We start from the raw sequence: 25,957 nt of genomic DNA, 5'->3' as shown, positions 1-25,957 counted from the left end.
GAGGATCTTACCAATCATGTTGAGGGCAGATCTTTGGGAACGAAGACCACTAGTGCAGTGTGTAAGTTCTTATTGGAGGAAATTTTCTGCAGGTATGGTTGTGTGGGTAAGATCACTGCGGATCGCGGTGAATTGGATGCAGATGAAGCTAGGGAGTTTTTCTCTCAGCTAGGAATCAAGTTGGCTCTAACCACAGCATATAATCCAAAGGGAAATGGAAAGAGTGAAAGAGGGCATCCGCCGATAGTGAAAGCATTAGCCAAAGCATGCAGAGGACGGATTGGAGAATGGCCAAGACTTCTACCATTTGCTTTATGGGCTGATCGTACGACTCATAGTGTTACCACAGGATATATGCCTGCAAAGTTGATGTATGGTCAGAAACCTGTTATGCCGATTGAGACTTGTGCTTTGACTTGGTCAGTTTTACCTTGGCAAGAGGATTTGACGAGAGAAGAGCTCTTAACTCTTCGGATTCGACAGTTGGAGAGGAGACCAAAGGATATTCAGCTAGCTATTGACAGGTTGAAAGTTGCTAGACTAAGGAACAAGGACAGGTTTGACAGTAGGCATCGCTTGCGGCCTAGAGCAATAGAAGAGGGAGATTGGGTATTGGTCTTTGATAGCAGCCTTGAAAATCAGCATACTGCACTTTGAAAGATGGTGAAAAGATGGTTTGGGCCGTACATAGTTAGACATGTCTTTGATAATGCAACATATGAGCTGATAGAATTGGATGGGACAATGCTTAGAGTGCCTATTGCTAGAAAGAGAATCAAGATTTTCAAGAAAAGAGATGATGAGGATTATGCATTGGAAGAATTTTCAAGAGAAGAGCAATGACAAGAAACTCCAATGGAAGAGACAGATGATATGACAGATAATCTTGTTGATCTACCGGAAATGCATAATGAAGAGATTGATCTGTTTGTGGATCTTGATGATAATGATCATGGGTAGTTGGCCCATCCAGAGGATGCGCAGGATTAGAGGGGGTGGATGTCGTATTGCTGCGCATTTGAGGTGTGTAAACCACCCAAAAGTCGTGTGTGTGATTTGATACTTTGTACATACTTAGTTGTTATGTTTGCTCTTTCATTCTACGCCGAAGATGGAGAAGAATAAGGAATTTTGGTAGACTGGTAACTTGAGATGCAATCTCATGGGCTACACTTATTTCAAGATATGCCGATTATGGAACTTTGCGAGGGAGGAGAGCTATTGGATCGCATTCTCTCACGGGGCGGAAGATACTCTGAGGAGGATGCAAAAGTTATTGTGGTTCAAATTTTGAACATAGTATCCTTCTGCCACTTGCAAGGTGTTGTCCATCGAGATCTGAAGCCAGAGAATTTTCTTTTCACAACGAAGGATGAAGCTGCATCAATGAAGGCTATTGATTTTGGTCTGCCGGTTTTTGTCAAGCCAGAGGAGAGACTTAATGACATCATGGGAAGTGCCTACTATGTTGCACCTGAAGTTCTTCATCGATCATACAGCACAGAGGCTGATGTTTGGAGCATTGGAGTTATTACTTATATTCTTCTTTGTGGAAGTCGGCCTTTTTGGGCTTGCACTAAGTCGGGGATATTTCGGGCTGTAGAGAGCTTTATTGGCTGTTTTGTTTTTCTGAGGACAAGGAGGAGCTTTTGTTTTTGAATCGAATTTGGGGGGGAGTTTTTTTTTTTGGGAATCAGAAGGCGAAAGGAGGAAAGGAATGTAGAGGAATTGGGAGGAAAATAGGATGGCATGGGGGGCGCAGGAAATTTCAAAAATGGTGGCTAATGAATGCTTTTGATCCAACATGGAAAAGAGGGGTAAAGATAGATGGTACTCTGCTGCTATTTGGAGGGAATGGATGGGAGATGAGCGACAAAAGAAGAAAAAAACATCATGGACAAACCGGCTGGAGAAAAACGATTTATCGGTCTGTAAAAATGGCAGAGAAAATTTCCGCTCTGAGCTTCCATGGAAAAATAATCACTAGTCATCCACCACGGACGATTAATCCATCTTGGCAGAAGATTTGAGCTCAGAAAAAGCTGCTGTCGACATTAAAAGAATTCCAAGGATGTTTTAGGAGATGGAGTCAAACTGTCCTTAATACTACATCGTCAGGCGCATACTTCTGTGGTTGCTACGGCTCAGAAGAAAAATCTCGACTAATCACAATCAGGAGATTCATGGAGGGACTGTGTTGTAAACTGCTTGGAGGAGGGAAGGAAGTGCGTTAAGTGATGGGGAATGTGCAATGGCGACCTCCACCTGTGGTTTTGGTACCACCGGTTATCAATCGACCGAACCAGCTCGCTTCTCGCTCTAGAATGGCAAGCTGCATTCCACTGGCAGAGGGATGCCTTGAAACCCAATACATTTGTGGAATTTAACATGAATACCTCCACTAAAGTGTTCACAGCGCAAGTTTGTGCATTCAATCCTGAGCTTGGTGTTGGAGCTTTCTGTGTGTTTCCTGTGATCACAAAGAACAGATGTGGAAAGATAATTGCTGGCTGGCAATACAAGCCATCTGATTGCATTCGTTGATATGGCGGGTGAGCTCAATGTGCCAAATGCAAGAATGGCATGAATTTCAAGAATCCAATTCCAAATCTGAGTATGCTAGATACTCATCCGTGCTTGAAGCAGAACTTTGACATTGCTCCATGCCCCTATTCTATTGTGCCTTGAGGGCTACCTCTCTCACCTTATCTTAACATATGACAGGAGACAGATATAGATGATAAGGACTATAAATTCTTGGTTTTTTTTTGTTTTTACTGCTTTACAGAGAAGCAATGTCATTAAAACAGGGTACCTTTACTTTCTCATAGAGTAGGCATTTTACTTCATTTCGAAGGAGCTCTGCGCAGGTTTTTTATGGTCATCTGAGCATCCTTATGAAATGGGCACTGCTGTGCTCTTGGACTTCAGTCACAATTGAGCTTTGAAATTCCTATCTTCCATACAGGCTATCACTTAGATCTTCTTTTGTGCCTGCAAATAAGGCTTTTGGGCAGACAAGAAAACTCCGTCTAGCAGGCCTGGTTGTATCAGTTAGCCACTAAAAAGTGATTATTGTGATCAGAAGAAAGAAGAGTTTCAGATGGACAGATGAGTTGGACAGGTTGTCCTTTAGCCCATGTGATGTCTTATCACCTTTGGAACCTTTGGATAGGTGTTCTTAGCCTGCTCCCTGTGGGCTGTTATAGCAACAGTAAAAGGACGAATTGAGTTAAAACATGCAATATTGCATCTATAAGGGACAAAATTGTGTTTTTGTTAAAAGAGTACATCAACAAGAAATATTTGGACAAAATAAAACAGAGCCTTGGTTTTATTTCCTCATCTTGCTTATTCATCTCATCTGTTTGATCTTTTATCCTGAAATTTTTCAAGGTCTTCTGAAGATGCGACTTTGCTTTCACAAACCCTTCGACAGCGTGTAATTGCACATGTATATGTGCAGATAATGCCTATTACACGCGCTTACAGACGCGCAGGAACAATTTAGGGAATCAATTGACCTATGTGGTGACATATATAACAAAGCTTGAGGATAAGAGATAACACATTGGCAAGTCAATTGGCACATATGTAGTGACTTACTAGACCATCCCACTTACAATTGCATGCAAGTATCAATAGGTGGATAAAGCACAAATGGTTTTTAGCTAGAGAGAGATAATGCAATGAAGGTGTATACGAAAGAGATAGAGAAAGGCATATTATCCATCAATCAATCAAAGATATGTACGTGAAGTGACTTGATTTAGCAATTAGAGTATCATCATTTTTAGGATGCTCCATTGACTTTTGTAAGTTCCTATCACCTTGAAGTAGGATATAGCCAACCACACTGTCCATGGAAGGAAAACTTGGCCTCATCAAATTAACCAAGTTAATTTACTTATACATTTCATAGATAAGAGATTTGTAGTTGGCTTGTTGGTATTGCAAAGTATCCTTATAGTGATCTATTTTAGTCGCCAACAAGTGGACACACTGGCTAAAGATGATGAAAAGAGGACATGTGCACATTGGCTACATGTGGTCCACCTTATCTAAAATTATATGTGAGCTATAAGTGCACCTTGACATGATTGGAATAGCTTGCACATGCACAAGCCAATTGATTTATATCAATCTACTCATGCTATGAATTGGCATGCATGGCTAGGTTAAGTGCACAACAAATGAGACATGTGAGTGTATTGATTAGTTATCTCTCTCTCTCTCTCTATATATATATATATATATATATTGCAAATGCACAAGTCAACCTTTGATCTATATATACATCCAATCATCATGCCCTATCCAATCACATTTGTATAGGGCATGATTGGATGTATATAGGGCATGAAATCAAATATATATAATAAGCTTTGAATGATTGGATGTATATTTGTAATACTCAGAAAGAAGTAAAGTTGGTAATGTATAGCATGTCCTATGCATGTATATGCCCTATACATGTATATCATGTCCTATATACATGTATATCATGTCTGTATGATCCTATACATGTCCGTATGATCCTATACACGTATATCATGTCCTAGCTTATGATCCAGGTGTAATTATGTCGTATATACATCCAATCATGCCGTATCCAATCATGCCCTATTCAAACAAATACTAGCTATTAAGAGGTTTGGTCATATTCAGGGACTTTATGAGAAATGAAAAATATGTGCGTTTATTTTCGCATCTATAAGCGCGTTTATAAACGCAGATATATAGATGCGTTTTTTATACTAGCGTGAATAGACGCGCTGATACACGTGCTTATAAACGCAGCTGCTTTTTCGCGTGTACAGTGCGCGTCTATAGGGCCTTTCTCTTGTAGTGTAGCAGTAAGATACCCAACTTTTGCAATGGTGGAGCAAGGTACTCACCCCTTAGCTATTGAGGGAGGTCCAAGAACATGTGTGCACAATTACATTCTTAGCCTTTTATACTCCACCCCAACCTAATGCTGAACCTATGCTTTACTAGGTATTTATTTTACTTTATTACATCTTATGTAGCATTCCACCTTGCATGATTGCTTGGCAAGCTCGTAGAAATGCTACCCTCTAACTGATTGCCACTAGCATCCAACCACATGAGAAACTTGCAAGCACCTAATGTGAGCCGGATTGTGCCTTGGATGCAAGTAATTGATTTGCTTGCATGAGACTACTAAAAGAACACTGCCTTTGAAGAGGTTGCTTGTAGCCAAGCCAATCCAATTCTTGCCATTGCAAGCCACACAAAAAATAGGAAATCTAGCATTAAAAAAACTTACATTGCAATACAATGCAGTAGAAAATAGTAATCCTAGATAAGTAAAGCATGAATCAATATCTAAGTAGGTTCAAAAAAATGAAGTTAAGCAAGCAAAAACATCAAAAATTTGCTAAAAATTTTAACTTTTAGTGAAAACACAAGTAAAATGGAAAGCTACTGGTAAAATAAGCCATGTATAAAGAATGGAGGTAATAAATAAAGCTAAAGAAAAGGACTAAACTATAAAGATAACCCATTGGTATAAATAAAAATTCAAGAGGAAAATAGTAAAAATTATTATTCTCATTAAGAGGAACTTTAAAACATTAGTGCTTTTTGCCAAGAATATAGTAAGGATTTTTCTACTAAATATGCATAATTGACAATATAATAGAAGAACTAACCATTTCTAATTCTCATTAAGATGAGCATATCTAATGGGAGCTAAGCTATATATTGCGAGAGCTAATGAAAGGACTAGCCAAACACATAAGGTTGATCATTCCCAAAATGACATTTTTTCTTTTTGTCTAACCTTGTGTGGTTAACTCCTTTTTCTCAAAAAAGAAGGAACAATGATATCTAAAGAATAACCATCGGCTAACTTTAAATAGAAACGGAGAGAAAATGGGAATAAAAGAGCTTTAGGATTTAGTTAAGTGTCATTGCATATGATATTATAGCTATAGCCCCTAAAACCTTAAAGTGTTCTCTTGCAAACTAAAAAAGATTCCCAAACACAAAAATGTTAAGTGTACCTTAACATGGAGAACAGAATATGAAGAATGCTAATGAATGTGTGAATGGATGATAATATAATCGATGGGGACTCAAACATCTATATTTCTAGGAATAGGGTAAAGGTGGTTGAGGATGTTAAAGTGAGTTGTAATAATCGAATGAATTCCTAAAACGAAGCAACAATCTAGAATTTATATGACGGAGAAAGCAACAATAGTGCAGTCCATATACAAGGTTGAAAACACAAATCAAGCTATAGAAATGATAATGCCACCTATCTAGATTAACTTTCAAGGACTAGATAGAAGTAGGGTAGCATGCTTGGTAGCCAAACAAATGTGCAAAATCTCCAAGATTACCTATGTTAGTGAGAACACGAATTTGGAGAGTAGGTGACAAAAAAGGGAAACTTTTGAGGGCCAAGTGACATTCTAATCTAGTAAACACGCTCATTTGGAATGTAGAAATTGGTTTCCATTATAGCTACAATAGGATGGCAAGTGTAGACTTACTGAAAGTTAGGTTGCCTAGCTATGTAGAGGTTGTGATCAACACAACATTACTTGAATAAGCTCCATAAATTCACGATATCCTCTAGAAGAGGTGTGGATAGCAGTTCATGATGAGAGACCTAAAGGTGTGGTTGGTGTAACAATGGAATAATAATGCAAAAGCACCTTTATAAGTTCGGCCAAAGCAATAGAAGTTTCGATTTTGTACATGTATGGTAGTTTCTTTCACCTCCCTCCCTGCCAAGTTTATGCTCCAGTATTATTACCACATAATCTTACTTCTGTATATTTGTCTCTCACTCTACCTCTCCCTTTCACTTGACCCCCCTCTTTGTGGCTCTTCACCTCCCCTGAGATCTCTTCCTCTTTACGCCTCCCCCTAACACACTCATTCTTTATCTCAATTACATATGTCTAGAGATATTGAAGAAATGTCAACTGAGTCATATGTATCCATGAGATCATCAGCTAGATATTCAAAGATTTCTAATAGAAGCAATCGTGATATTGTATTATCTATAGTCACTACTTCCTCAACATTAGGAGTAGTTTGACAGAGAAGAAAAATCATAGATTCTTCACAGGATTTTAGGACATTGAGAGCTACAAGGAATTATGAAGAGGACAATGTCCCCGGACTGGAAAATTCCAGACAAAATTATAGAGAACATCAAGATATCACTAGGCATGGTCAAATGTATGGAAAGTACAAATAAGCTACCTGTAAAGAGAGGACTTCACATGGTTGCTAACAATGTAGCAAGAAGGGAATATAGTGATAGGAGAGTTGCTAAAGTTGTTGGTATCAAACTAAGGGCTTTGAAGAAATAATGTACAAGCTAACAAGTTCAAATGGACAGACAACGACAAAGAATGTAGGACGAATTGTCTAAGTAAAGAGGTTGTTCAATCTATCATTCAATTTTGGACAAGCAACACAAGGGCATCTCCAAACACGAAGGATGTTTGTAGGCAAAAAAACTACAGATTTTATCATTATCAATACCTAGACCTTATTAAGGTATGTCTACATCCCATGTTAATATCTTCATAATATAACTTACCTTTGCCTTATTTTCTTAAATGAACTGTTTACGATAAAGGGTTTTTTAAAGATTCTTTGAATGCAATTGATGCAAATAGTTTATTGTTATAGATGCATCCCTATGATAAAAAATATGTCTAGATTGTTAAGATTGTGTGATTTTTAGTGATAGTCTTATTATCTAAACACTATACTGATTGAAACTACTACTAGTAGTATCTTTTGTCCTTAGTAATTCCTCATTAATTTGTTTATTGTATTCTAGTGATGTAGGCATAATTCTCCATGAACAAAGAGAAAGATCCCTCCATTGACATCATATTTCATGCTTTTTAGAGTTGCAATCCCATTTTTGTTAGAAAAATGGAGGAGAAAAACACTTGCTATTGTGTTTACCATATAATAATTTATTTAATTTGACTTACAATGACATCCACGAGGAGGATTGCAAAAACATTGCATGGAGATAAATGTGATTGTTTATGTCTAGTTTGCACGAAAAATCCAAAGGAAAGGTGCATTACCCATGCAACCAACTTTTCTTCAATATTCAAATTGTGAAGGTTGGTAATATGCCCAAGCAACCATCAGGGTCAAGTGGCACACACTTGTATGCTTGCTATGAGCATGCAAGATTTGTCCAGAATCTTTCTTTTGTCCTTGTGAGCTCAATGCAAAAAATAAGAAACTGGTAAAGTTGAAGACTTTTAAGTATGTCACATAAGACATAGGAGGAGATCAAATGAAGGCATGTAAAAAACAAGTCTACAAGGCAACACCTATGAAAGGCATTATCACAATATTTTCATAGCATTTAAATGTTTTTATCCCCCATAACTTTCAAAGTTATTGGCAATATACTCAATTCAAAGAATGCTTAAAGAATTTGTAAGATAATGTGGTGATGCGAGTTGCTGACTTTACAAAGAACTATGCCTTCAAGGTGTAGAACAAAACCTCATCCATGCATTGGTATAATGACTTCAAGGTCACATTATGCAATTGGAAATCATTTTACTGTAAAAAAAAAGTTACATGAATAAAGTTAATACTTATATACTATTCCTATGATGAATAAACTTATTTGGCTCTTGAAAGCCCTATTTGACTATATTTGAAACAATGTGTGTATATGATAGCAAAATTGGACAAGAGTTTATCTATATTGTTAGATAGCATAAATTAAATTTCAAATGTGTATAAGTGGTCAAAATAGCATTAAGCTACATTGGTAATTTTTATTGAATTCCAATTATCTTAACATGAATGCATGCCAGACATATCAAAGTATTTTTAAAGACTAAAATTGGAATTTATTTGGAATATTGCTCATTGATTTACTTTGTCAAGCATGCAAATATGCACCCGAAAGCTGTGCACACCTTATGGGTTCTTAGAGGAGGTTCATGCGGAAATAATAAAGGTTATGAAATGCACCCATCAACATATTTGAGCACTTATGTATTGCATATATGATAATAGAGAATGATTTGGTTTTGCTACCGTGGATTCTCATTTTCACCTCAATCTTAGTAGAACCCTCAAACAAAAGATTTTCTCATAGATGCTAATGTATTTATTCTCAACTCAAAGTTAGAATTGTTGGAGTGTGTTGAATTACTTAGTAATGAGTGAACATGATATTGATATGTTAACTTGATTCCCACCTCAAACCTACTAATAGCTCATAAATAAGTTGATATATCCTTTGACGTTGTATTCTGAGCAGGGATCAGGAATGAATCCCTCACACAACCCAAGATACGTAAGAAAGAGCACCAATACAGGTTGTGGCTTGATCGAAGATCTCACAAAACTTGAAATTTGCTTAGGCGAATTCTGAGTAGTTATCTTTTAAATTCAAAAGAACTCCAGAATTCTACAATCCTTCCAAGATTTCCAACGTCCACTGAATTCGCCAACCAACCACCTTCTATTGCGAACCATGTCGAAGTTCCGCTGTCCTCGTTTTTCTCAATTGCATCAAAAATCGGATAATCATTCTGAGTTCCCCCTCGCGATCTTTCCTTTGACCAAACATACGAAAAAAATAATGGTAAAGCTTTAAGCTATGCTTTCTAGCTTTAGTCGTTTATCTTTTTCTTGCAAAAATATCGAATGGATTTTGGTCCTCATTGCCAAATATTGAAACCCGTATTTTGATTCATGCTATATATCAATAAAGCTTCCTCATCCGCAGCAAGTTGTTCCACCTCTCTATACCTCAAATCCTAGGAAGTACACCAATGCAAATAAGACCAGCTACATCGGCCCAAATTTCCTATCAGTCCACACTTCCATTTGAACTCGATTCTCAGACATGTTTATAGTGAAAAGCCAACAAGGATTTGTCCAATATCTTAGCCGACATCCAAAGAGCAGCAACCCTTCATGCTAAGACCACACTCCTAGTAAATGTCACCATTTCCTTGATAGTATAACCATTTACCACAAGATCACCTTCAGTGCTCAATAGTTCACCTTCAATGACATTATGGCATCCATGGATCAACATCATCTAAAGAAGAAACTACTTCTTGTATCCTTCCTGTTATCTCATGTGTGCTTGCTCCTCTTCAACAAGATGACATTTCCAACATTGTTTGAAATAGATCCAATTTTCACAATAATGCGTCACAATGTTTCATCCACAGAAAGCATTGTCTCAAATATGGATGGGAGTAATGATCCTAACCTTGAAGTTCTACCACTCACAAAGTTTCATAATGCTAAAACAAAAATCCCAATCCATATTGGGTGAAAGCACCTCCAAAACATATCATCAGACAATGAATTTGGAATCAAGTGACATCACAAAATTGCAAAATCTCCTTAAGAGATAAAATACAAGAAAATAGATTAAGTCATTTTTATACTTAATGGCATGAGAGAAAGGTGAACTAACAAATCCACTAGTGAAAGTGAGGGGGGTAAACCTTAATGAAAAAGGGAAGCCTTCAAAACCTCTCTACATTGTGCAGACATAAATGCTATGGAAGAGGAACATATCATTAATCTACTAAAGGAATACCATGACATGTTCTCATAAAACTACTCGAATCTCAAAGGCATACAATCTCAAGTGTTGGCATATACAATCGCACTTAACTTGATATTGTCAATCACATTTGATAGGAGCTAGAAAATTTGCAAACAAAAGGATTTATTTATGAGATTGAGCATATGGTCTAGGTATCACCCATTCTCATAGCATTTTTAAAAAAATGTAAATATACAAGTATGCATCAACTATAAAAAGCTCAATATCAAAACTAACCAAAACCATTATTAGTTGCCATGCATTGATGATCAAACAATTGGCAAGTAAGGAAGCTTATAACTTCATGGATGAGACATTTGGCTACAAGTAGGTGGTGCAAATGAACACAAATGATAGGCTTGAGACTACCTTTACCATTGACTTGCATTGTCATATTGTTTATCTTGATCAATGCATTTGCCAATTTTCAATGTCTCATATATAGAATATTCAAGGTAGATCATAGTGGAAGAATGTTGAAAAGGTAGTAAGGCATGGATCCAATGCCCTATTGAGCCTCAAAGCCTAACAAAATCTCAATTTTTGGCAACTCATATCTGACATTTGTTGAAAAGACCCAATGCAAGGCCTGGTTTGATAAGTACTCACTTATTTAAAGGCCATAAATAGAAGCTTAAACTATAAGGCCTCAGACCCTATCACATTTTTGTAAATAATAGGACAGCTAATGTAGGGTTTGAAACCTTAGAGAGATAGAGTTTTAGATACTTTAAGAAAAGTTGTTTTAATCTTTACTATGTTCCATTGCATTATTTACATAAACTACCCATGAAAAAACTTGACACTTCCCTAAAATCCATCATGGTAGTAGCTCAAAAAGCTGCATTAAACTATATTACTTTCCAATGCATTATTTATATAATCTACCCATGAAGAAACTTGACATTCCCCTCAAATCCATCATGGTAATAGCTATAAAAACTTGGTATAAGCAAACAAAGTAATAAATGTAGTAACACATCTAGCTGTTGATCAACTTTTCCCCTATATCAACAATAAGCTTTATCACTAGGGTAGTGATTCTTAGTAGCTTAGAATTGTAGGAAAATCTTATAACTCCACCCAAATCCCTCTACCTCAAGTTGACCATGGCTAAAGTTATAGTCGTAGATGCACTCATTAACAAGCAAGTTGATTTTGGTATACTTTCTTATTATTGCTATAGAAAGTTGGGTTAACCACACTATTATAGCCAAAAAGTTTATGCTAGGCTTGGGTAAATTACTCATGAAGATATGTGTGCATCACGGGGTTCAAAATAAGGTTTTGTTTTAATACCATTTTTATATATTTTTAACATACAAAAGAGTGTAATATAAATGAGTTATTTACAAATTAAAAAGAAAAGGGTTATGCTTTATTCATGAAAAATTCACAAATAAGGATATTTATAAAAGGGCCTTTATTGCACATGATGTAGAGGATATACATATAGTAACTTCCCCAATATGCTAAGTTGAATCCCTATGGAGGAAAATCTTATTCATTGCTTAAAGGGTGTAGATCAATGTTAATAGTGAAGACTAAAGGCATTCTAATATTCTTCTACATTTACCAAACATAGAAGGGGTTGAAATCAAAATACTATTGGGATACCATTTGAATATTTTGTGGACTGTAGTATCAGTTATGTTGAGAAGTTCGTGCACTTGAAGTTCACTAAAGCATGGGTCATCTCAACCTTTTGTTTCAAGGATTTGACTATAGGGCTCACTCAAATCACTAATCCCAGGTAGTCACCTCAACAATCACCATAAACATCCAAAATCAGTCTCCTTCAGCAAACCATAACTACCTGGGATCAAAGTCAACAATCTATGAATACAAATAGCTCACACTTTAATTTCAATGGAGAATGAAGCCCCACCTCCAATGGGATCCACTAATATGGCTATGAGATTGGTATTTTTTAGATAGGTTAGAGTTGGATTTTGATTATAACTACTAGACACCCTTCATGACGTATATTTCTTGCCAATATCTTTGCACAACACGTGGATTACCAGTTCATGAGCACTTCACATTGCACCTATCAAATACACTACAATCCGGGGTTGTCTCCTTGTTTTTTCAATTACTTCCATGCCATGGGTTTGGTTGGTGCACTAATTACACCATCATTGAGCACTAGCACAATATGATGCATGTTGTAGCTATATGAAGTAAATCTTACATGCACGTGTGCTTGAGAGAGCACCTTTATTGTACATGCACGAGAAATGTGATTTTCATCATGGAATTACGAATCTCAAGATAAGAGGAAAGGTTGTTGGGTGAGTTTGAGGGTTGTGAAGGATGCCTATAGTGGCGAGATGGGTTGTTAATCTAGTCAACATCATGAGGACCACTATTACATAAGTGTTTGTGAGATTTGGATGGGTGGAGAAAAATGAAATAATTATTCTTTTTGCTTAGTTTTAAGAGGTGAGGTTAAGGATTCTAAAGTATTCAATGAATTGTATTTGCATAGTGGATGATATACATGCACTCATAGACTAGGCTAGGCACATATATTTTCAATGTATCCATATCATTCTATATAGCATTATTTATATGATTATATGGAAAGTTATGACTTTGCACTTCTTTTCAAATTATGTGTGATTGAGCATGGAGTTTATCTTCAACATCATATTTTTTATAAGACACATTGCATTACGACAAAAGCATGTATATCTAAACAATTGACCGTTGCCAAGTAAAGGAGGCTTGGAAGTAATTATTGTGGTCTATTTCATATAAAATATTTTTGCTCAGGTGGTGCTAGATGAATATTCTTGGTATATATGTATACTGCTGAAGTCAAAAGATGATAGAGTTAACCAATGTTATGCCACTTGTGGAATTTCTTGCCAATATCTTTGCACAACACATGGATTACAAGTTCATGAGCACTTCATGTTGCACCTATCAAATACACTACACTCCGGGGTTGTCTCCTTATTTTTTCAATTAATTCCATGCCATGGGTTTGGTTGGTGAATTTATTACACTATCATTGAGCACTAGCACAACATGATGCATGTTGTAGCTATATAAATTAAATCTTAGATGCATGTGTGCTTGAGAGAGCACCTTTATTGTACATGCACAAGAAATGTGATATTCATCACGGAATTACGAATCTCAAGATGAGAGGAAAGGTTGTTGGGTGAGTTTGAGGGTTGTGAAGGATGCCTACAATGGCAACATGGGTTGTTAATCTAGTCAACATCATGAGAACCATTGTTACATAAGTGTTTGTGAGATTTGGGTGGGTGGGGAAAAATGTAATAATTATTCTTTTCCCTCAGTTTTAAGAGGTGAGGTTAAGGATTCTAAAGTATTCAATGAATTGTATTTGCATAGTGGATGCTATACATGCACTCATAGACCAAGCTATGCACATATATTTTCAATGTTATGCCAATTGTGGAAATTTTTATGACTATTCCAAGCTCTATATTTCTATCTTTCACGGAGATTAAATTGATGACCTAATAGAGTTCTTTTGAAGCAAGGTACCATTTGGAATATGAAAATTTGTGAATGGAAATGGACTCTAGGATGTCTATCATTGTTAGGGAAGGGGAAGATGTCACACATGTAAAGAACAAGCTACAACTTTGCAAGGGATGCCAAGGAGAAGGGAGTCGTCACCAACTGTCATGACTTTAAGTGGGGATTCTATTTTTTAGAAGGATTATTGAGGGAGTATTTGCTCGATATTCCTAAGAGACTACCATATAGATGTAATGGAATAATTAGTATTTTGGAGGGGTCATATGTTCATCATGTTTGGTGTTATAAGATCCGATATACATGCTTGACTTTCTTATATACTTAAAAGATATATGGTGAATATTATGCTCGTATAGAGAGAGAACAGATGAGAGAATATATATATATATATATATATATATATATATATATAGAGAGAGAGAGAGAGAGAGAGAGATTGATAACACACTAGGGACTCGAAGATGGGCCAATCCCCCCCCTTGTGGAGTTATATTATTGACAAGGAGCAAGCCCCTCCGTTACACACAAACCAGTTATTAACTTGTAGATATTGGGAAAAGGATCACGGTTCCTTGCACTGTATATAACCAGCTAACACTTGCATAGCTTGGAAGGTGGCACATTTTCATCCTTCTTGAGTCTCTCCTTCTCTATTACACAATATGTGTAGGGCTCTCCTCTTGGAGCTTGATTTTAGTAGAGCTGCTGCATCACTTGCACCTTCTCTCCTATACAATATGTGTAGCAATCTTCTCTTGGAGCTTGATTTTAGCAGAGCTTCCGCAGCACTTGCACCTTCTCTTCTCCTCTTGGAAATTAATTTCAGCAGAGCTTTTGCAGCACTTGCACCTTCTCTTCTCCTCTTGGAACTTGATTTGTGAGCAGAGCTTTCGCAACACTTGCTTCGTCTCTTCTCCTCTTGCATGCATGCAAAGTGATCCTTACCTCACCTCTTGGAACTTGATTTCAGTAGAGCTTTCGCAGCCCTTACTCCTTCTCTTCTCCTCTTGGATACATGCAAAGTGATGTTTCCTTAACCTATCCCACCCCCAAGGAGAGCCTCCTCTTTTATAGGCTTCAAGAGCTTCTCACTATAAGGATACGGAGGCATAGCAATGGCGTTTTCTGATGCAAAATAGCGGCGTCGCTATTTGCGTTGCAAATAGCAACGGTGCTAAGACGAAAAAAACACGGGCCAAAACCCGAGTGCATTATTTTGCACAAGTAAACCAAAGAGAGAGCGAAAGGGAGAGCGAACTCCACCTTGCATTTGAAAGGGAGAGGGAGAGAAAGAGAGAAAGAGGGAGAAGGAAAGCTTCTCACCGCCGCCGCTGCCGTTCCCGAAGAAGAGAAGGAAGTGTACGAAGGGCGAAGAGGAGCCGTCGTTGTTACGCAAGCGGTGATCGAGAGCAAGCCTCACTCACAACCCGATAATGAGACGTTAAAGAGTGCTGGTTGGGGTAATTGACTTTGTTGAATGCACAACACAACTTGAAAAATTCAAATATTTGATAATACACCACAAGCCACACATAAAAACAAGACAAAAAACAACACCTCTTATAGCTCAAAAAAAATTTGAAACCCGTATGCAGATAGAGCATCACACAACCACACAATGAAAATACCAATAATTTGACAACAAATCAAGTGAAATATATTCTCGTACCTTAGCAACCTTGAGCCGATGCTCAGCGCTTTGACACCCAAAAGCTCCAACTTCCAAATTGACATGACAAGAGCTCACCCTAGCATGCGACCTCCACTCTCCTCTCTCAAAAAATACAATTGTAATCAAGGGGAAAGGCCCTTAACTCTCCATTCTCATCTCCTTATATAGTTTTCTATCCACACACACACATTGGGCTTTTTACTTTGAGCTTTTGGCTTTTGCTTGTCTAATGTTTTTCACTATTTTCGTTTTTTTTTTGCCCTATGCTTGTTAGCAACTTATTTGGATCATAACTTCATCATTTGAACTCCGAATATAGTTGTTTAGGTACTCAAAACGATCGGAATGCATTTGATCGACAAGCTTATGTGAGCAAAATTACGAAAATCGATCAAAATTAAACAAAAATATTGATTTTTGTAAATCGCATAATTTATCTTCATCTTTTATCATGGATGACTTATTCCCTTCTTTGGCCTATTGTTCTTGTAATTGCACACACTTTCAGCACACATGTCCTCTTTTTCTTCAAGAAATACTCGCTGACGATATAAAACTTACGACCCTTTCCTTTGATCCTTGAGTCTTCAAAATAAACATTCTCTGGATATGAACTTGTTTTTTATGCAGTGTGCCCTAGTAGAAATATGGTTTTCTGAAATGAACTCCGTGCCCAATCATTCATGATTTGGAAAAATATGCAATGTTGGATCCATGATATGCAACCAATCAATCGATGCTACACACAAAAATAATGTATGCATTGAAGAAATTGTGCATAGACTATCTACATGTGATCGTGTGACATGAAAAATGCAAACAAAATTTCTTGATTAATTTAAAATTTCTTATCCTCACCTCTCAACTCTCTTCAAAAAGATATGATATATTCTGGTCCTCCCATCCAATTCTCACAATCTCTCAAGAAAATGATGGTCCTCAAGATGTTGACCAACTAAGAAAAACCCATCCCACAATTGAGGGCGTCCTTCACAACCCTCTAAACTCACCCAACCTCCTTACACACTCAACCAGAGGTTCCTAACTTGGTGATGAAAATCCCAAATATCGTGCATGCAAGAAATGCACATGCTCAATGATAGGTACTCTCTCATGTGCACATGCATCTAAAATTTACTGCATATAGTTGTAGCGAACTTAATGCCGTGCTAGTGCTTAATGATGGTACAAAACGTGCATAATCTCAACCCATAGCATAGAAGTATTTGATAAGAACAGGAGACGACCCCTGAGTGCAGTATATCAACAAGTGCAACGTCAAGTGCTTGCGAACTCATAATCCCTATGATGTGCAAAAGTCTCGACAGGAAAACATGCCTAGCTCCTCAATGTTTAGTAGCTATTGAAGAACACAAGCTTCATCCTGTCCAAAACAATACTAAGCTCGACCAAGGCTATCAAGTTTCGCACTCAATAAATCAAACAAAATGACAGAAGCAAATCCTAGGCTAGAGAAATCCAACTACGAAATAAGAAAACAAATAGTCATGCAAACAACTAAGCTAACAAAAATTAAACCTAGCTACAATTTTACTAGGGCTTTTCAATTTTCAAAAAAACACTTGACACCGTCACGAAGAGGAGTCGTCGAATCCATCCTCAGGCCTTTACGATGAGTCCATTGTTCCTTCTTGCTTTATTTTTGTGTTTTTGCTTTTTCTTTTACTTCTTTTTGTTAAAAATCATGTGTATTGAGAGAGGGAGAGGAAATGAGAGAGGGAGAGGAATAGAGAAAATGAAATAAGGAACAGGAGAGAGAGGGAGAAAACATTAAACATAATAGGGAAAGAGAGAAAGAGAGGGAGAGGGAGAGGGAGGGAGAAGAAATGAGAGAGGGAGAGGAAGAGAGAAAAGGAAAGAAGGAACGAGAGAGAGAGGGAGAAAACATTAAACATAATAGGGAAAGAGAGAAAGAGAGGGAGAGGGAGAGGGAGAGGGAGGGAGAGAGAGAAGGAGGGAGAGGTTGTTGTTATTGTTGTTGTTGTTTTATTTCTTCTTTTCTTTTTTTATTGTTTGTTGTTGTTGTGGTAGTCGTGGTAGTGGTAGTGGTAGTGGTAGTGGTAGTGGTAGTGGTAGTTGTTGTTTAATTTCTTATTTTCTTGTTTGTTATTTTTGTGGTTGTCGTAGTAGTAGTGGTGGTAGTGGTAGTGGTAGTGGTGCACAAATCGGATGCTGTATACTCGCGTAGTGAACGCCGGAAGGTCCCCAAGAACAAAAGAACTCTACTTTTTGCACAAAACTCAAGGTAGAAAGCATGCATGACATGAAGAAGAGACCAATTGGGTGCAATCTTCCCCCATGCCTTGTGTGAGCGCTCCACAAAGCATGTATTTTATGTATTAATCATCTTCAAGCTCAAATAATAGCCCAAATTACAAAATAGCACGCTTTTGGCTTTTGAGTTTGCTTTAGTACAAAATAGAAATAAAGCTAATGGACGGGCGCCCAAACAGTCAGGCATACCTAATACAATGTCCAAATACAAATATCATAATCGTACGCCCATGCGCATACAAAATAATAAATATCCAATGCCTTAATAAATAGGCACGACAAAATATAGGCACCATGCCTAAAGTATGCGCCCATCAAAATATAAGTAATAACTCGAATACACGCTATCCTCCAATGCTTTCCTCCGCCACTACTGCTATCTCTACACATCAACTGAAGCATTCATAATCATTAGTGAAATAATACAATTAAACCGACAAAAGTGAATACCTAGCAGTCTCTTCAGCTACATAAATAAATCAGCTGGTTAGAAATCAATCCTAACCTTAATTTATCATGAGTGCGCACTCTAAACTCATAAACATTTATTAATTTAATATGTATTTTGCAGAATCATCTACTATGGAAACACCCATGTACACACTAAATTAATGAAACGCCCGAAAAGGATAGGCATCCCCATCAACTTCTCGCATAAAGAATCCACTTTGCGTATGAGCCCCAGTCAAAAAAGTTTACGGAATCCATCGTAAAACCTCACAGAATCCACCGTGAAATACGTCTCCTGGCATCATACCCCCGGGGTGGGATAGCAATTGTCCTTAATTGCTATTAACTCAATGTGGAGCTAACAGAGTGGGAAAAGCATTTAAGTCTCTAGCGTGCATCCATTGGGCCTCTTCAATAGGATGGTTTTTAAACTTCACCAAATATCTAGAATATCTACGGCCAGTTCTAGTGGTCATAAAGTCACTATCTATGATAGCTTCAGGCTCAAGTATTTCAGTCTCTTTATCTAACAAAGGTGGGTTTTCATAAACAGGATAAACAGGTAATTGGCCTCTAAAGGGTCATAATAAAGTAATGTGAAAAGTATTGTGAATTTTCCAATGAGGTGGTAGTTCTAACTTGAATGCATTGTCATTGATTTTGTGAATGATCTTAAATGGTCCATAGAATCTAGGTGCTAATTTCACAACTGGGTATTTATCTACACTTTGTAATCTACGTTTTTCTATTCTCAATCAAACATAGTCGTTAACTTTGAAATTCATGGCCTGTTTTTTTTTATTGGCTTGTTTTGTATATGATTGCTGGGCTTTGGCAATCATGTCTTTAACCTCATCAAAAATAGTAGTGTGCATATTAGCAATATTATCAGCACTCTAAATTCTATTTGATAGAGATGCAACAGGTGTAGACAATCTATAACCATAAATCACTTCAAATGGTACTTTCTTTGTAGCTGTGTGTGGTATATTGTTATATGCAAATTGCAGTAAATGCAAATGTGTATCCCATGTCTGTGGTTTAGAAATAGTTTAAGCACGTAAAAGATATAAAATAGTACTGTTAGTGACTTCTGTTTGTCCATTAGTTTCAGGATGAAATGCAGATGAGAAATCAATCTTTGTTCTTAGGTTAGCAAACAAAGTAATCCAAAAGTTGTTACAAAATCTAGAATCACGGTTTAAAACAATAACTTTTGGTAATCCATAATTAGTGAAAACAGTTTTCAAAAACAATTGTGCTGCCTGAGATGCTGTTAAAGTTTTCTTACATGGAATGAAATATGCTTGTTTACTAAACTTGTCTACTATAGTCCAAATCATATCATGGTTAGCTTTAGTATTAGGTAAACCAGTAATAAATCCATAGAAATCTGTTCCCATGGTCTTGATGGAATAGATAAAGGCATAAGTAATCCATACTGTTTACCATGATGTCTCTTAACTCTTTGACAGACCAAACATTCAGAAACAAAGTTAGATACATCAGTGTCTATATGTGGCCAATAAAAATCTTCAGTCAATGTACGTAAAGTAGATATGATACCTCTATGACCTTGATATGGAGGACAATGAATCTCATTCAAAACAAAGGATCTAAATGGAACTGTAACACATAATCTCTTTTCATAAAACATGAATCCATCATTGTAAGACAGTGAATCAATAGGAATCTAGTTATTTTCAACTAATTTATTTCAATCAGCATGAAAAGTAATGTCTTGATGATAAGTATCTTTCATAGGGGTTAGAAAATCAAATGATATAACATATATATTATGAATGGTCGGTCTTCTACTTAATGCATTGGCTACTACATTTTCTATACCTGGTTGATATTGAATAAGAGGATGAAAACTCTGAATAAAAGCTGCCCATTTGATATGTTGCTCAAATATTTGGTGTTGACTAAGGAGATGTCTAATGCTTTGTTGGTCAGTCTTAATCATAAACTTAGAACCCATTAAGTAATGTTTCCATTGTCTTAAAGCTTGTACAACAGCTAACAATTCTTTATCATATGTGGAATATTTAAGTTCGGAGGGTTTCAATTTACAGCTAGAATAGGCTATAGGATGATTATCTTGCATAAGTACGGCTCCTATTCTAGATCTGCTAGCATCAGTAACTACTAAAAAGAATAGTCTATTAAAATCAGGTAGTTGTAATACAGGAGCATGGGTTAATGCATGTTTCAATAAATCAAAAGATTTCTGTTGATTATCAGACCAATGATAAACAATACCTTTCTTTAAAAGTTTAGTCAAAGGCAAAGCAAGTAATGAAATTTTTTCACACAAATTTCCTATAAAAACTAGCAAGACCTAGAAAAAAATGTAACTCATGCACATTTTTGGGTATAGGCCGGTTCAATATTGCTTCTATCTTCTTAGGATCAACCTTAATACCTTCTGATGACACAATATGGCCTAAATATTCAATTTTTTCTTGAAAGAACTCACTCTTTTCCGGATTAGCATACAATTGATTATCTTTCAACAACTTGAAAACCAAAGACAGATGTTCATAATGTTCTTTCTCATTTTTACTGAATACCAGGATATCATCAAAGAATACTATAATACAATGTTGATATTTCAAAAATATGCGGTTTGTCATTCTACTAAATGTAGCAGGTGCGTTAGTAAATCCAAAAGGCATCACTAGAAATTCATAATGACCAAATTGTGTTCTAAATCCAATCTTGAATATGTCAGATTTATCTAATCTCACCTGATGACTCGGGGGGGTCACCTTATAGAACATGTAATATACCACGTGAGTTCAAAAGAAAGGGTATTTTTATTATGTTGACTTACAGTTTTCCAAAAACAGAAGGGGTTTATAAATGCACCTCATGTAAAATTTACATTAGGGGTCTTTTTATTAAAAAAAATTCAGAAGCATACTTTTTTAGGGAGACAGGGGGGGGTGTGTGGGGTGGTAAGGGGATGAGTGGGGGGAAGATGGGGGGAGGGGAATCAATACTTAAAGGCATATATATTCTCACGAGACAAATATTTACAACTAGCATGTGGGAGGGGGGGGGGTGGATTCTATCATAGCTTTTCATCAATGTGAATTTACCTTGTGTTCACATTAAAATCTAGAAAACTTCCAAGTTTGAGGATTATAGGCAACATAGGTGCTTTTGTTGGGTGAGGCAAAGCATTCATAGTTGTTCCCTCTCCTTGCAATTTTATTGGCATTGCCCTTTAGGGCATATGCTAGTAAAATGGTGCGTGGCAAGGTAGTGAATGGCTCCAAAAAATTAGACACACTTTATTCAAGTTAAGTGGCTCACTATCTTGAGTAAAGTGGCCCACTTTATGAGTTATGAGTTGTGGATATTGGAAAAAAAGAGTCCTTAAAATTAGGCATTGGCTACATTAAGGCATATTAGAAGTGTTGGGGGAGGGCAATCAAGAGGTTTCTCAACTCACTCAACCTTGTAAACTACCATGGATAGTGGTCGAAATAGAAGTGGTACAATAGTGTAGTAGTAAATCGCATCTTAGTATGGATAGCACCCCCCCTCTTTGCATAGAAGGCAAGAAGATCAGCCAATCATTGTCTTCCACTCATGTTAAGAAGCCACATTTGTAGAATCTAGGCTCAAGGATTATGGCTTTTGTAATGAAGATGTCATTGTGCATGATTTTCTTGGTTCTCTTATTGATGCTAAGGAAGATAATGCAGCTACTAAGTTGGATTTTCATCACTTTAGACATCGGTATATTTCCTATATCTTGTAGTGGAGCATATAACCTAAAGATAGGATCAAATTCATAATCTTCTTCTTCGTAGTCATCATCTTCCCCCAAGCGTGCTTTCTCTAGAACATTCCAAATTGACAAGTAGGAAAAGGAGACAAATACAATACAACTCAACTTTATCCATTGGGCCTGGTTTAGAAACAAAGCAATTAATGGTTTTTGTGAATTTTTTCTCAGTGGAAATTCTTGAATCCCTGCTCAAAACAAATGCTAGGGCTTCCATATGGGAGAAGAAGTAAACAAAAAACTATAGCTTGAGGAGTGTTCACCAAAAATCCAAGATTTAATGTAAAGTGAATTGAAAAAATTTCAAAAATACCCTCAATTTTTAAAGAAGAAGGTTTTAAACCTTGAACCCTTGAAAATTTTTAGTTATAAAAATGAAAAAATACATGTAATTTGATTCAAGAATCCTTCCAAAGTTATAAGTTAAAGGTTTTTGTATTTGCTACCAAAAGTATTTTTCATGAACACTGAGACCAGGATATTTTGCTACTTGTGACATTTCATAAATAGAACCAACAATCATTCTTTCATAATTTAAATAATTCTGCTAGTTAAGATGTGGTTGCATTAATGTTGTGTGTTACAAATAACGTAACCTTAGAGCTACAAGGGTATACTCAAAGTATCGAAATCTACTTGTTTGACATCAGTTTGTTGAGCTAACACAGAGAGAGAGAGAGGGCGAGCGAGCCACCATGGACATCTCTCCGAGCTCGACAAGCTTGTGCTAGCTCTTCATGAGGCTGAGGCAATCAAATTCAGGAGCTTCAAGCTCAAGAGCGACATCACCTCCCCCAGATACATCAACCACCGTTTCATCGTCTTCTTCCCTGACGTGCTTGTGCAGGTTGCACAGGCCATCTGGTGCACCGTTTCCTCCCTCTACTTCGACGTCATCTGTGGCGTCCCCTACACCGCACTCCCCATTGCCACCGCCATCTCCCTCGCTCGGGCCGTTCCCATTGTCTTGCACCAGAAGGAGGTCAAGGACTACGTCACATGCAAGTCCATCGAGGGCGTCTTTTGCCCTGGCCAGTCCTGGCTAGTCCTTGAGGACCTCGTCACCAACGGCGCCTTTGTCCTCAAGACTGTCGCTCCGCTCACTAATGTCTCACCGATGCTATTGTGCTGATCAACAAACAGTAGGGGGGCCGTGCAACCCTGAACCAGAATGGCGTGAAGCTTCATACTGCGCTCGAGCTGATTCAGATGGTGGAGGTGCTCGTGTAGCATAGGAAGCTAAACGAAGATGTGGCTGCCTCTATGCAGCAGTTTTTGGCAGAACAGACTTCCTTGCGAGGTCCAGCACAAAGGCAGGTTCCCCATCCTCCTAAGAGCAGGATGTCTTACAGCCAACGTGCTCTTCTTGCACAGAACGCAACAGCAAAGAGACGTTTTGAGCTCATGGAGAGGAAGAAGAGCAACTTGTCATTGGTTGCAAATGTGACACAACAGAAGAGTTGTTGGTTATATCTGAAAAGGTATGTATAAGCTTTTTTCATCAAGATGAGGATGGTAACTTCTTGTCTTCTGTCTGATGCTATGGCCTATTTATATGCCCCTTTCCACTCACTTAGTATTGTTGTATTCGATTACATCCACTTGGAGAGAGGGAGACTGAATGCACTGCTGGTCATCACACATGTTGGTATTTCTGTAGCACTGTACTGTACATCTGATGCTTTCATTTATGGATCCTATTGCCCATTCATCATTCGCTTTTGAGTTCTTGTTCTTCACTATTTTCACGATTTGTCTTTTATCACTTCTGTTCATTTGTGCATTCTCACATAGTATAAAAAATGACTGTTTTGGCTGCTGTATTTACATTGATTACATGTCTGCAATCTTTGCATTTGCTGCTTCCCAACCTGCTTCATGTTGGGTGACCTATTTACCTGCTAATCTGAGCTGATGTAACCTACATTTTCTACTGTGGAGCTTCTTCTACAGCTGGATGACATCATTCTCGAATCATGAAACCTGTTTTCTATTGTTATAGATGGCTGCACCTTGTGTTTTTGCTGCTACACCTGTTGTGGAGAGCTGGGACTGCTTTGCAAAGGCTGATTATATTGTTGCCTGTGGTTGTGATCCCTTACTACTCCACTGTTTGGGTTGGTATCTGTGCTTTTTTGATTGTTTGTGTGAGATTGAACTGCGAGCTAATTGTTGAATTCTTGTGTTGTTCAGGATGATTGACCTGAAGTGCCCCATGTTTCTCTCTCTATTCTCTATTCAGTTAGAACAATAGTGAGATTTGATGGTATAACTTAACCAATAACACAAGCAATCGATCAATGTGAGCTTTTCTGTCCTTTACATTGATTTCAAGTTACATAATTGGAAAACACAACAGTTCAAGGAAAAACAAAATGTATGCCTTTTAATTGTTCCTTGGAACTTAAATATACTAACACTTCAAGTCCAGAGACCTTCTTGATGCAATAATTTGCTCCACATTAGTACAATCATCTAGACAAAGAGGAGCATTTCTTCAAGGAGCTGTCTGATTGGACCTGTGTGTGGTACAATTGAAGCCATCTTTACATGTTTCGGTTGTATATACTTATCTGGTGGATGCTGTCATGTGCAGGTTATGTGAGTTTACTATTGTAAAGGCCTTGGTTAGGAACATCACCACAATATTCGATCAAGGCAGTTGCAGTACGAGTTATGAGAGACTGAGGTATTCACCATCACTTGCCAAATATGTAATTAGTAGGCCCACCTCTTAACTAAGGGCAACAAAAGACCATAGCTAGGCTGGGCGCAGACAGTTGTCAGTGCATTAGTTAGTCAAGTGCATCTATGTCTAGTAGGTGCATTTTTTGCATCTAGAAAAGATGAGGTTGTCTAATAGGCTAGATGCAAAAAATGCACCTACTATAGTGGTTGCACTTATTACATCTATGTCTAGTAGGCTGCTCACTGGAGTGGTTGCTAAAGCAGCCATTGGACAGACTCCAGAGTTAAAATATTATGTCAAAGGGATATTGGAGAATGTCAAATTCTTCATAGTGCTATTTGGTATTATAGAACACCAAGAAATCATAGGTTCAAAGGGGTGTTGAAGGGGGAGTCTCAAAGTATTGTGATCATCCATCATTCTTATGTGGATTATTGAACTTGTTTTCCTCTTTGTGGTGTCGTGGGCTTGAGATGTGAACATTGCTTGACCTATTTCAGCTTGTGCAAGGCTAGGATTTTGGTGCAATCTAGACAAACTTGTACTTAGAACCATCTCCTTAACTTGGATCACAATTCAATTGTTATGTTTGGGGTCTTTTAGATGCTAAATATTTTACTTGCAAAGTCTATTTGGATTCTTGAGTAGAAAGTTCAAAAGATTATCAATCTTGTTGTGAGAAGGGTCACTTCTAAGGAAATGCTAGGGCAATAGAGAAGGCACAATTTTTACAAGGCATATGGCAATACAATCTAATTGAATGCTCAATGAGAGAAGAGTGTATCAAAATGAAGTATGTACAAGGAGGCCTTTGATCTTCATGTCTGGAGGGCTAGGATTGGAGGTGAGTTGATGGAGTTAGAGATGTTGGAAATAGCTCCAAGAGGATGTTGCATTGAGACGAATCCCAAATGTAGT

General features: G+C 37.4%; 1 pseudogene across 1 annotated transcript; it reads left to right on the top strand.

Moving 5' to 3' along the window:
• The first annotated feature begins 1,194 nt into the window (after positions 1-1,194).
• Positions 1,195-24,932, top strand: LOC148012699 (uridine 5'-monophosphate synthase-like; annotated as a pseudogene). The gene is made up of 4 exons (XR_015689058.1): positions 1,195-1,555; positions 23,010-23,831; positions 24,353-24,467; positions 24,544-24,932. The product of XR_015689058.1 is annotated as a uridine 5'-monophosphate synthase-like (transcript).
• Positions 24,933-25,957: the final 1,025 nt, after the last annotated feature.

This window comes from Lygodium microphyllum, chromosome 27, assembly GCF_053477565.2.
Source record: "Lygodium microphyllum isolate KBCC chromosome 27, Lygodium_microphyllum_v1.1.10, whole genome shotgun sequence".
Classification (NCBI taxonomy): Eukaryota; Viridiplantae; Streptophyta; class Polypodiopsida; order Schizaeales; family Lygodiaceae; genus Lygodium; species Lygodium microphyllum.
The sequence above is the reverse complement of the archived record's forward strand: the minus strand, read 5'-3'. Positions and strand labels throughout refer to the sequence as shown.